The sequence below is a fragment of the Temnothorax nylanderi genome, unplaced genomic scaffold (assembly GCF_030848795.1).
Source record: "Temnothorax nylanderi isolate EJ_2023f unplaced genomic scaffold, tnyl_v1.0 TNYL_tig0926_pilon, whole genome shotgun sequence".
Taxonomy (NCBI): Eukaryota; Metazoa; Arthropoda; class Insecta; order Hymenoptera; family Formicidae; genus Temnothorax; species Temnothorax nylanderi.
Window position 1 is genome coordinate 15,644 of NW_027249988.1, and position 12,817 is coordinate 28,460.

Consider the following 12,817-nt stretch of genomic DNA (forward strand, 5'->3'; position numbering starts at 1 on the left):
TCGGCAACTTACCCGGAGCAGACATATAGCCTTTCCAGGTGCTTTTTAGTAGATCCGTCTTTTTCTTCTGAGCGTCATCAGAAAAAACGACAGATCTACCAGAAAGCATCTAGAAAGGTCTTGCCTTTTATGGCAAGGGCCGGTCTATCTATATAAGTCTTTGGATTGCCAGGAACAATTGGAAGATCAGAAATGTATTTGCGCCATAACAACTTAAATGCACGCACGCACGCATGCACGCACACGTACAGAAGTATTATTTACGATTATATATGGGTTTTATGCGCTAATGTGTGTTCATGTTGTTTTAATAGTTTCATCAGAAAGTCTACACACACTTACGGATGACGAACTTGCCTTTACAATTAGAAGTAGAAGGAGTCGTGGTAGGCCTCCTAACCGTCGCGGACGACGCGGTAGATTCGCGAGGCTACCAGGGATTGAAGTAACTGCAGGTAAAACATGTGTTATTTCTCACTACTAATATTTGTGTTATATTTATTCATTGCAGAATTAAAACTGGTAATTAATTTGCCGTAAAGATATTGATACATATATATTAGTACATTTATATATTTTCCCAACTTGCATGTTATACATGTAATGTACGTACGTTATTTTTTTTCGGGATTTTATCACGTTATAGAGAATTTTAATTGAATTAATTTTAAAAATATAAACGATTAATCTAACGCAAACGGATCATTGCGGCATATTAACTAATTGGCTAATGTATGAATTGTTCTAAACTCTAAGCAATTAACGAAATATATATAAGGATATAATTGATTTTATGAATATTATTTGATTAATAAGACAGTATATTAATCGACTTTTAGTGGTGGCAATTGTTTTGTCTGTTTTTAGGCTACGGTCAACGTGACGCTACAAATGCTTCGAAGCATTCCTCTTCTCTTTTCTTTCAATGAAGAAAGAAAGAGAAGAAGAACGCTCCAAAGCATTTGTAGCGTCACGTTGACCGTAGCCTTAATGTAACGTGACATCTGGAATAAAACAATAGGCGCGCAGAACAAACCCGCAGCATTTGAATGTGATTGGTTCTCAACAGTTGTTTTGCAAAACGCGCGACCATTCTTTTAAGATAGATTATATTCATTAATGCGGATATTATGTTGATAAGTATTGTCATTATTCCAGGGCATACAAGCACTGAACAAGAAAATGAACGAGAAGAAACGGAAGTGGTTTATACGAGTGAATCCGACCAGAATGAGACGCATAATGAAGGTTGGTATATACATTCTATACGTATTTATATTCGCGCGATTAATATATATTATTATTGATTAAACTTTATCTGTATACTTTACAGATTTAGAAAATATTTTTCGTACACCAGAAGACGATTTTGGCGCTATTGGCTTAAGTGATAGCGTACAAACCGATCTACCTTTTCTCCCTGTTGCTGCTCTGACAGGTACAAATGCATCAACATAATCGGTTATGGGCATCTCTTCTAAAAACACTCGAAGACTAATGTTTTGAAAATTATAGTATACCTTGAAGGAATATACAATTACACACGAAGAAGACATCGGGAAGACTTTAGCATGTTAAAATTAAATTTCGATGTCATCTTGAGTTGCGTTTAGTTACAAAGACAATCAAAGTAGAGTGGGATGTTTATAATCGAAGATCAAGATGCAAATATCGAATATAAGACAAATTTAACTTGGGTGGATACTACAGGAATGCAACAAGGTATCCGAGACATTTTGGGATTTCGTTATCTTTTCAATTATGAAAATAAATAATGTAGTTTTTTTGCACTCTTCTACGTGTATTTTTTTTTATCAATACATTTCATTCATTAGTTATTATTACTTCGATTAGTGCATCATCGATAAATAGAAATTCGTGCAATTTGTTCGTTGAATAAAGTACTTTTCTAGTAGTTGCATCCGATGCTTCGATTGCGTTAAGAATGTAGACACATATATCTCGCATGTATGAATATATAAAATGTACGACGCGTTAAGAATGAAACGCGTAGGAAACGGAATTCGCCCTTATTATTCTTAACGGGAACGTTATTTTTGTATAACGCGCCTGATACGTCTTGCATGTTACAGTTAATAAATAATGCGATAATTCGAAAAGTATAAAAGAATATCTAAATATATACCGCTCTCTTTAACTATATACTTTTTACCACTTTGATATGCGCTTGCGGATATGCAATGTTTTGCTGTTTTAGAAGCGCGTAGAAACAACAGCTCTTTTAATATTATCTTAAAATAGTTTTTTTTCATTTGTGCTCATATATTATATTTTTACTCGCGCGAATCTTCTTTGAGAGTTCATTCTTTAACGGGAGATTTTCTTCACTTTGCAAGTGAGAAATAGAGAGAGAGAGAGAGAGAGAGAGAGAGAGAGAGAGAGAGAGAGAGAGAGAGAGAGAGAGAGAGAGAGAGAGAGAGAGAGAGAGAGAGAGAGAGAGAGAGAGAGACTAATATATGAAAAGCCCATAATATACACATTATAAAATATATATTCTCTCGATCTATACATTATATGTATTTCATCCTTTATACGTACATATATTCTAAAATAAAATACTAACGTATTGTTTAAAAATTTGTTAGTTTTTGCCTTTATTTATTATGCGTTCATCTTCGTATACAACTACTCACAACCATTGTAGCTTGAGACTTCTAGATACTCGCCGAGGTCATATCCTAGATTGTGTAATGGCTCGTCTACAACAGCCTTAAAAGTATGCAGTAAGACGTGAGCAGTAAGCTATTGACCAACCACAGTCGATTATTCTTGAATTGTAAAAATCCCATTAGTCAACAGCTTACTGCGTACTAGCTGTTGCGGCTGTTGTAGAGCCATAATAGGTTTTGTCAGAGGCGCGAAACAACACGTTGAAAGATATATATATAGTATTTCTTAGATGGTACTTGCAGATAAGAAGATATTTGGCTAAAGATACTGCACCTTAGATCGCTTTAGCACACTTATAAAATAGTCCGAAAAATGACCTTTTTTCTTAACAAAGTTTATAAGCTGCACACGACTAGGCTTCGCGTCACATTCATTTTGCGACTATTTATTAATTGTCAAGGGAAAATGTTAGCTTTCCGAACATTTTATAATTGTGTTGAAGCAATCTGAAGTGATTTTTTTCCTAATATCCTTTTATTTGTAAATGGAATGTGTTTAATATTCGATGTTCAACAATCAAGATAGAATAATGCTTACAGCGTTGAAAGCGTCAAGACGAACCCAGCCATAGTTGAATATTGTATTTAAGACCGTCTTAACCCTAGACCGCATATGTGGGGTAATACGTTACCCCACGCAAAATTCAAATTACGCCTCTGACTTAGGAAGTTTAGATTTCATACCGAGACCCTAACCATAATTCAGTTTAATCATCCGGCAGTCGACCTCCGTCATTCAGCGAGTGCGTTAGATTCGTGCAGCAGCTGTGATCGAAAAAAGAAAATTTTTTGGGGTAACGTGTTACCCCAGTTAGTCATTTACGTTCGACATTTACCAAAGTAAGTGTATATTACAGATTTTTTATAAAAATCGGTAACGAAAAACTATACACTTTATAGCACTCCCCGGAAAATTCTACCCCTGTTTCATATATTTTTCTTTAAGATTTGGTCAATTATTTCATTTTTGCTGTTCTTGCACAGTAACTGATTAAAACTTTGTAAAGTTTTTGTGGAGTTAATTTTACTGTTTCCATATACTTTTATAACTTTTGACTACCTTTTAAATAAATAATAATTAACAGAATCTGTTTTACTTTCCATTTCTTGCGATTTTTCCCATCCGACAGTTTTTCGTCATTTCTTCTATTTCAGACGTTCAAAGAAATATGTTTTTTTTAAGAAACGAAAAAATCGCTTACATGCCCTTGAAGGTTGTTTATTCCTCTTTCAAAATCCGTTTGAATTTTTAAAATCGGTGAATTTTATGAAAAACTACAGCATTTTTTATAAAAAGAATCATTTTAGCCAAATTTTTAGTCCTTTTTTTGGTTTTTTGAAATTTTTTTATTGTTTTTTTTTACTACCAAAAATTGATTACTACTATCGTCTTCCTTATTAAAAAACAAACAAATTTATCTATTAGAAAATCTTTTAACAACAAATAGAAACGTTATACACGCGGTACAAGTTTGGGGTAATTTATTACCCCAGTTAGTCTTTCACGTATGAGAAAATTATGTTATGCGGTCTAGGGTTAAGTACAATCTTAAGATGTTTTAAACTAATCACAAAGGCCGGTATTCATAGTCGGTTTTTATATTTAAGACCGTCTTAAGTACAATCTTAAGATGTCATTAACCAATCACAGAGCCGTATTAGCATCTTAAGATATTATTCAAGACGGTCTTGAAATAAGAACAGTAGACTATGGCCGGTATTCATCATTGCACGTAACAAAGATTTAGTTTTAATCATAAGGCCGTAAGAAAATAGACCAATCACACTCGATTATTCTTCAAGCGCGAGAAGAATAATGGACTGTAATTGGTCCATTTTCTTACGGCCTTATGATTACAACTAAAACATTGTTACGTGCAATGGCCTTTAAAATGCTAATACGGCTCTGTGATTGGTTCATAACATCTTAAAAGATCGTACTTAAGACGATCTTAAATATAAGATCTGACTATAAATACCGGCCTAAGTAATGTCTTAGGGCTCAGACACAATGAAAAAAATAAGGAATAAGATAAAGGAATAAGGAATAAGGCATGTTGCATCTCACTTTAATATACGTGTACTGAAGTGAGATGCGACATTCCCTTAAGGCTCAGTCACAATGAGAGGAATAAGGAATAGGATAAAGGAATAAGGAATAAAGCATGTTGCATCTCACTTTAATGTACATACGTGTACTGAAGTGAGATGCGACATTCCCTTATTCCTTATTCCTTTATCTTATTCCTTATTTTTGTCATTGTGTCTGAGCCCTTACGATGTTAATACAGCTGATTGGTTTACGACATACTGGCCTAGTTTACACCGATCTCTTGATACGTGTATCAAATAGTATATTTGAGCTGATCAGCCAATAATCAAACTAATTTACTAGTTATTTACTATTTAATACGCATATCAAGTGATCGGTGTAAACTAGGCCACTAAGATTGTACTTAAGACGGTCTTAAACATAAGATCCGACTAATGAATATTGGCCTATTGGGAAAGAAAACATCCACCGCGGGAAAAGGAACACTAGCGTAGCATAACAGACATGGCCGTCACATCGACATGCTGTATTAACATTACAGCTTTATATGGATAAGGGTGCTGTCACATGCAGGACGGAATTTCGGAAAACGGAATCTCGGAATCATTCTGATTGATTAGCCCCATGGAGCACAGTACAAGCCCCATGGGGCTAACCAATCAGAATGATTCCGAGATTCCGTTTTCCGAAATTCCGTCCTGCATGTGACAGCACCCTAATGATGTGAAAAAAATATTATTATGTCACACGTGCATGGAAAGTGACACATTCCGCACGCGACGCGTGCGGGATGGACCACTTTCCACGCACTTGCAACATAAAATAAGGTGTGCAACACGTGCGTGAAGTTGAAAATTCCCGGGTGCGGTGACCGCACTCGCCTTCGGCTCGTGCGTCAACTCCGCACCCGTGAATTTTCAATTTCCATCACTTGTTGCACAAATAACTATTCTGTTAATTTTACATGAGAAATGTTGACACTTTGTTTAGACACTTTGTGTGAATATATCTATGCATCACTAGGTTTGTTCGTGTTGCTTGCACTTTTTGCACTTAGAATCTTTGCTTTCTCTTTCTCCAACGCCTAATATATATTTTTCTAGTTTTAAATGCAGGAATTTTTGAGAATTTCAAGCAACACGAACAAATCTACTATCGTCAAGAAACATGATCATTTCTCAAAGTGTCCAAACGAAGTGTCAACATTTCTCATGTTAGGGCATAAGCAGAATGGCTGTCTTGGTAGTGTTTTATGCCTTAAGTCTTTTGTCTTATGTAACGCACAATACTGTCAGTATTGTGCGTTACATAAGACAAAGACTTAAGGCATAAAACACTGCCAAGACAGCCATTCTGCTTATGCCCTAACATGAACAAAATAATAATTTTTTACATCATTACCCATATAAAGCTAATGCTAAGGCCGATATTTTATGTGCGTACGACAAATATTTTAAGCATGTTAATTGGACTGCAGGATAGAGAATTTCTAGAAACTCAAGAACTTTACTATCCTACAGTCAATTAACATGCTTAAAAAATTTTTTCGTACGACATATGAAATATCGGCCTAAAGGTGGAAGCACATAAAATTGCAGGAGCCATGAGCAGAATGCAGTAGAGTCGCAGAAGCCATATGCGCATGCGCTATGGTATCTGCATTCTGCCCATGGCTTCTGAATTTTCAATCTACATAAACTATGCTTATGTATTTTTGTGTAGATTGAAAATTCAGAAGCCATGAGCAGAATGCAGATACCATAGCGCATGCGCATATGGCTTCTGCGACTCTACTGCATTCTGCTCATGGCTCCTGCAATTTTATGTGCTTCCACCTTAATACTGTCGACGCGGTAGCCATATTGATTAGTTTACGCAGCGGCCGCTTGTGTCGCATTGGCGACGCAAAGCTAAAGTCACTAGATTTATAAAGTACCGCAATCCACATTGTTTCCCAATGCTTTAGCATTTAGAGCTAAAATGGCGTCAAAAAGTGTACCAAAGTGCACATTTATCATGTTACATAGTGTAACTTAGCTACACGTTAAGTGCCATTTTCAAACCTGATTTATGTGTGCGAAAACCGCGAAAACACTTGTATGTATACACTGTTTATTTGTGTGATGAAGCCAAAATGGCAGATGATTGCGGTATTTTATAAATCTAGTGACTTTACGCAAAGCTCTGCGCGAGCGCTTCTGGTGGCGAAATCTGAACTAGCGTAGACACATTGGGCGCGTTCAGCAGACACAACTGTTGCACAACTGTTGAGTTCATCTTATCAACGTTGATTGGTTGGTTCCAAAAGTAAGAGTCAATATTAGGATGAATATATGTGTGCAATGTGTATGTGCGCAATAATGTTATGTGTGCAATGTGTTAATATAATTTTTTTATTTTATGGGTGCAATACGGCCATGTGTGCAATGTGTGTGTGCGCAATAAAGTCATGTGTGCAATGCGTATATGCGTAATAATATTATGTGTGCAATGTGTATGTGCGCATTAATGTTATGTGTGCAAAGCGTATGTGTGTAATAACGTTATGTGTACAATGTGTTAATATAATTTTTTTATTTTATGTGCGGAATAATATTATGTGTGCAATGTGTATGTGCGCAATAATGTCATGTGTGCAAAGTGTATGTGCGCAATAATTGTCATGTGTGCAAAGTGTATGTGTGCAATACGTCATGTGTGCAATGTGCTAATATGATTTTCTTATTTTCATGTGCGCAATAATATTATGTGTGCAATGTGTATGTGCGCAATAATGTCATGTGTGCAAAGTGTATGTGCGCAATAATGTCATGTGTGCAAAGTGTATGTGCGCAATAATGTTATGTGTGCAAAGTGTATGTGTGCAATACGTTATGTGTGCAATGTGCTAATATGATTTTCTTATTTTCATGTGCGCAATAATATTGTGTGTGCAATGTGTATGTGCGCAATAATGTCATGTGTGCAAAGTGTATGTGCGCAATAATGTCATGTGTGCAAAGTGTATGTGCGCAATAATGTTATGTGTGCAAAGTGTATGTGTGCAATACGTTATGTGTGCAATGTGCTAATATGATTTTTTTATTTTATATGCGCAATAATATTATGTGTGCAATGTGTATGTGCGCAATAATGTTATGTGTGCAAAGTGTATGTGCGCAACAAAGTCGTGTGTGCAAAGTATTAATTATTATTATGATTTTTTTTATTTTATGTGTGCAATAAATTTGTGTGTGCAATGCGTATATGCGCAATAATGTCATGTGTGCAAAGTGTTAATATGATTTTTTATTTTATGTGTGTAATATAGCCTTGTGTGCAATGTGTATGTGCGCAATAAAGTCATGTGTGCAATGTGTATGTGCGCAATAATGTCATGTGTGCAATCTGCTTGTGTGCAATAAAGTCATGTGTGCAATGTGTTTGGTCATGTGCGCAAACGTACTTTCGTATTTTTAACTATTACATGTGCGCAATAATGCTTGTAGGCAATCGCACTGTAGGCAATCGGGAATGTTGGCAAACGAAGCTGTAGGCAAAATGTTGTGGGCAAACGAAGCTGTTGGCAATCGGGATTGTAGGCAAACGGGACCCCCCCAAATTTTATATTAAAAAAAAATATGTAACAATATAAACGAATAGAATAAGAAACAGTAAATATTAAAGAAATTAAAATTAAAACTACTAAAAATATATTTGCTATTAATATATATACTTCCTCTATAATAAAATCCTTTGGATAAAATCCAGCTATAAATGGGAACCCGCACAAGGCTAAACTAGAAATTATAAATCTCATTATAGTAAAAGGAATTACTTTATTTAAATTCCCTAACAAACGAATATCTTGATTATTTATTATAGAATGAATAATAATCCCCGCACACATAAATAACATAGATTTAAAAATTGCATGAGTTAATAAATGATAAAAAGCAACAATCTTTATCCCCATTCTTAAAATCATTATTATTAACCTTAACTGCCTTAAAGTAGATAAAGCAATAATTTTTTTCAAATCATTTTCAACATTAGCTATTAACCCAGATATAAATATAGTCAAAACTGATAAAAATAATAAAAATAAATTTACTTTACTCCCTAATAAAAATCTGTTAAATCGAATCATCAAGAGACACGGTAGTGTCTCGCGCCAAGTACGCGCGGAGCAATACGCACCGTGACTCTTTTACGCGAACGCACGAGTTGCGAGTACCCGAGATGTTGAGATCTCGATAACGAGTGAACGGATCAAGTCCTAAGTAGGCTTGATCGATAGCTTGGGGTCGAATTAGGGGGGCGGGGGGTTCTCTTATAATATTCCGCTACGTGCCCTACGAGCGGAGATATATTGCAACGCAAAGTCCAAATGTGAAAATTTTAATTAAGATACTTTGTAAGATACGTCGACCGCTCTCATCATGCCATGCCATCATTTCATTGGCTGGAGTTGCGTCCTTTTCACTTTTTCGACACCAGGGCGGTGCTAGTATCGCCAGTTTCGATATGCACATATCGATATGCACATATGTATACGTGTGTGTACTGCGCGAGTGCAGATAGTGCGTTTGGTGCGCTGTCACACATCAGTTAACCTATCTCGATCTCGAGAGATACGGTAGATTCGCATGGCGGACGTGGTAGAGAGTAGACGTGTCGAGCGAAAGTTAAAGTTGAAAAGCGAAAATAATAGCGATTTAGTAGTCGGGCGTGATAGAAGAGTGGCAGGAGGGTACTCTAGAAGCTATAAAAGAAATAATTAAATCAATTAAGAAAAGAAACGTCGCCCCCCTTTGGAAGGGGGGTATTCTAGGCGGGAAACAAGTGCGAGGTTATGTTAGTAATAACAAGAACGAACTAGTAACGGAAGAAATCAAGAATCAAATAGACAAAAATGCAATTAGGGTAAAAAACTGTGAAAAAATAGACCTGAAGATGAAAATGCTCAAGAAAGAAGACAAGAAGACGGAAAAAAGTGAGATGGAAAAGAACAAGACGGAAATCAACACCGGAAACCCGGAGATGCACATGGAAACGGATCAAGAAATTTCGAGCAACAAGAACGAGATACAACTAGAAAACGGCAAACTACCAGACGTAAGAGAGAATGATGAGAGGGAAAATAACAGAGACAATAACTTCAGGGAAATAATATATGTCAACATCAAGGGTAAGCTTATTAAAAAAGATCGTAGTCTAAGAAAGGAGGAAATTGATAAGGAAATGTCGAGTAAATATTTCGAACCAGGGTTAAAAGGATATAAAATAGTATGTTGTAAACTAACTAGAAAAAATATGTGTACAAAAAAGGACTAAATAAAGTAAAATTCAAAGCTTGTTGCACAACATAGAGTGCATTCCAGATTACTTAGAGATGGATAGGTTTAATCTAGCCAGGCTTAAATTTAAAAGGGACGAAGATGCAAATAGGTGTATAGAAAGGTTAAACAAGAGACACAAAGATAAAATAGAAGTATATATAGATAATAGGTCGAGGTTTTGTAAAGGGATAATTGCAGATTGGCCTTATAGCATAGAAGAACTCTGGGAGAATTTAGTTAAAAAAGAAAATATTTTACAATTAGAAGTCATGAAAAAAGGGTATATAATAGAGAGGAGAAAAAATTAGAGACAAAAGAAACAAATAATATAATAGTCACAATAAAGGGAAACAAATTGCCGGAAAGATTTACGATTTTTGAGGGCTTTGCTAGCTTAAAAATAAGACCCTATGTAGAACTTGTTAGCCAATGTTTCAGATGCTTTAAATATGGTCATTTCAAGAGTAAATGCAAATCCAATGACTTATGTGGAAGATGTGGCAGCACGGCCCATGGTCCGTGCGGCTTTGAATATAAATGCGTAAATTGTGGTGGTCGACACAGAGCAACGGATAGAAAATGCCCTATATACATCAAGAATAAAGAAATAAAAATAGTAATGGCATACCAAAATGCGACCTACACAGAAGCAATGAAAATTATAAATGGAGAAAACACAGAGGAAAAAGAATACGATAGGTACGACAGAAAGGCATGGCCGACAATAGACGAGAGAGCAAGAAATAAGAATACAATAAATAGAGAAAATAATGAAGAAACAGGTTACAGAAGAGACAATTATGAGAACAATGAAAGAAGGACATATGCTAAAGCGACAACAAGTACAGGATTAATTAAACCAACTAAGAAGGATGAATATTATAGTAGAACAACAAACAAAATTAAAGAGAACGAGTACGATAGAAAAATGACAACAAAAGCAAAAGTAACAGAAGTAAGTAGATTACCAATCTGGAAAGAAAAAGAGAGAGAAGGTACTACAAAGAAAAACAGTGAGGAGGAAAAAAAAGGGGAAGCAAAGGAAGAAAAAAAAGAAAATAAACAACACTATCAAAACATAAAAGAGGTACTAGAGGAAGAGGATTGGAGGAGATTCATTAGAGACCAAATTAAAAGAGTAGTACAAGAAGAAGTTGAAAGGACAATAGGATTTAAAAGCACATCTACGGAAATTGATACGGAGGAAAGCAATGCAGAAGGAGAAAACTTTATTAATTATAACTTACAGAAAAGACAAAGATCTCAATAATAATAATTTATGGACAAGAAAGATAAACTATGAGATAGTACTATGGAATGCTAGAGGATATATAGGAAAAAGAGATGAAGTAGATGGATATATTAAAAATACAGACATAACAATAATTACAGAATTTAAAGTAAAAGATTATAAAGAAATAAATGTAAAAGGATACAACATAGTTGGAGTAGACAGCAGAGGTAACAGTGGAGGTATTTTAATATTTTGTAAGAAAGATATAAAAATAGAGATAATAGATGAATGGAAAGACTTAGACGAAGACTTTGATATATGTGGAATTAGGATTAAATATGGAAGCACAAAAATGAATATAATCGGGATATACAGAAGACCGAATAAAAGCATAAACCCAAGAGAATGGACAAAAATAACAAACTTCAACAAAAAAGGAATGGATACACTAATAATGGGTGATTTTAATGCACGAAACATATTATGGAATTGTTATATCACTGACCCGAATGGAGAAGGACTACAGGAAAAATTTTTCAATGCAGGATATTTATGTGTGAACACGGATACAATGTCAAGACTAAATGAAATAAATCAGAACCCTTCAAACTTAGATTTAATATTTGCAGAAGCAAATGTTATCGATAAAATAGAGTATACACAAGCAAAAGATACTTGGGGATCAGACCATTTCCCGATAAAAATAAGTATAGAAAAGGATGAAATTCCATATATAAAAAAGACGAACAGAATAGCGAATAAAAAAACGTGTTGGAAAGAGTATAAGAACATACTGGAAAAAAAGGCAAATCAAATCAGGGAAGAAATATTAGAAAAAGACCTACAAACTAAATATAGTACAGTGATGACATACATTATAAAAGCGGTAAAAGAAGCTTCAGGTAAAAAGGAGAAAGAAAACAAGACACCTAGAAGAAAGAAAAGGGGAAATCTAAGTATTAATAAAAGAAATATAAAGAAAAAAAAAAGAAAACAACATGCTATATGGTGGGATAGAGAATGCATAGAAGCAAAGAAGGATAGGAGGAAAAAAATGGAAGAATACCGAAAAAAAGGAAACATCCATACATACGTGGAATATAAAAAAAGTAGAGCTATAATGAGAAAAACGATAAAACAAAAAAAGAGAGAGAGCTTTAGAAAATTTTGTAATGGACTAACAAAATATAGCAATATGTCTTATGTATGGAAAATAATGAAGATTTTTAAAAAAGGAAGAAACAAAATAGAATGGAACAAATGGAAATTTGGTGAAAGAGAGGATTTAATTCTTCAGGATATAGAAAAGTTGGCTGCTCCAAACGTGACACTAAAAATAAAAATACCTGATAAAGAAGAAGATAATGTACTAGACAAGGATTTCTCAGAGGAAGAACTGATGAGAGCAATTAAAATGATAAAAAAGGATTCTTCTCCAGGAAAAGACTATATAGATTATAAAATGATAAAAAAACTACCAAAAGATATTTTAAAGATTTTGTTGGAAATATTTAATGAA

The 12,817-nt window shown here is 34.7% G+C and overlaps 1 long non-coding RNA gene across 1 annotated transcript; it reads left to right on the forward strand.

Annotated features, from left to right (window-relative positions):
• The first annotated feature begins 1,168 nt into the window (after nt 1-1,168).
• LOC139785963 (uncharacterized) lies at nt 1,169-2,826 on the forward strand. The gene is made up of 3 exons (XR_011722136.1): nt 1,169-1,248; nt 1,334-1,438; nt 1,516-2,826. It is a non-coding gene; the product is annotated as an uncharacterized lncRNA (long non-coding RNA).
• The last annotated feature ends 9,991 nt before the right edge of the window (nt 2,827-12,817 follow it).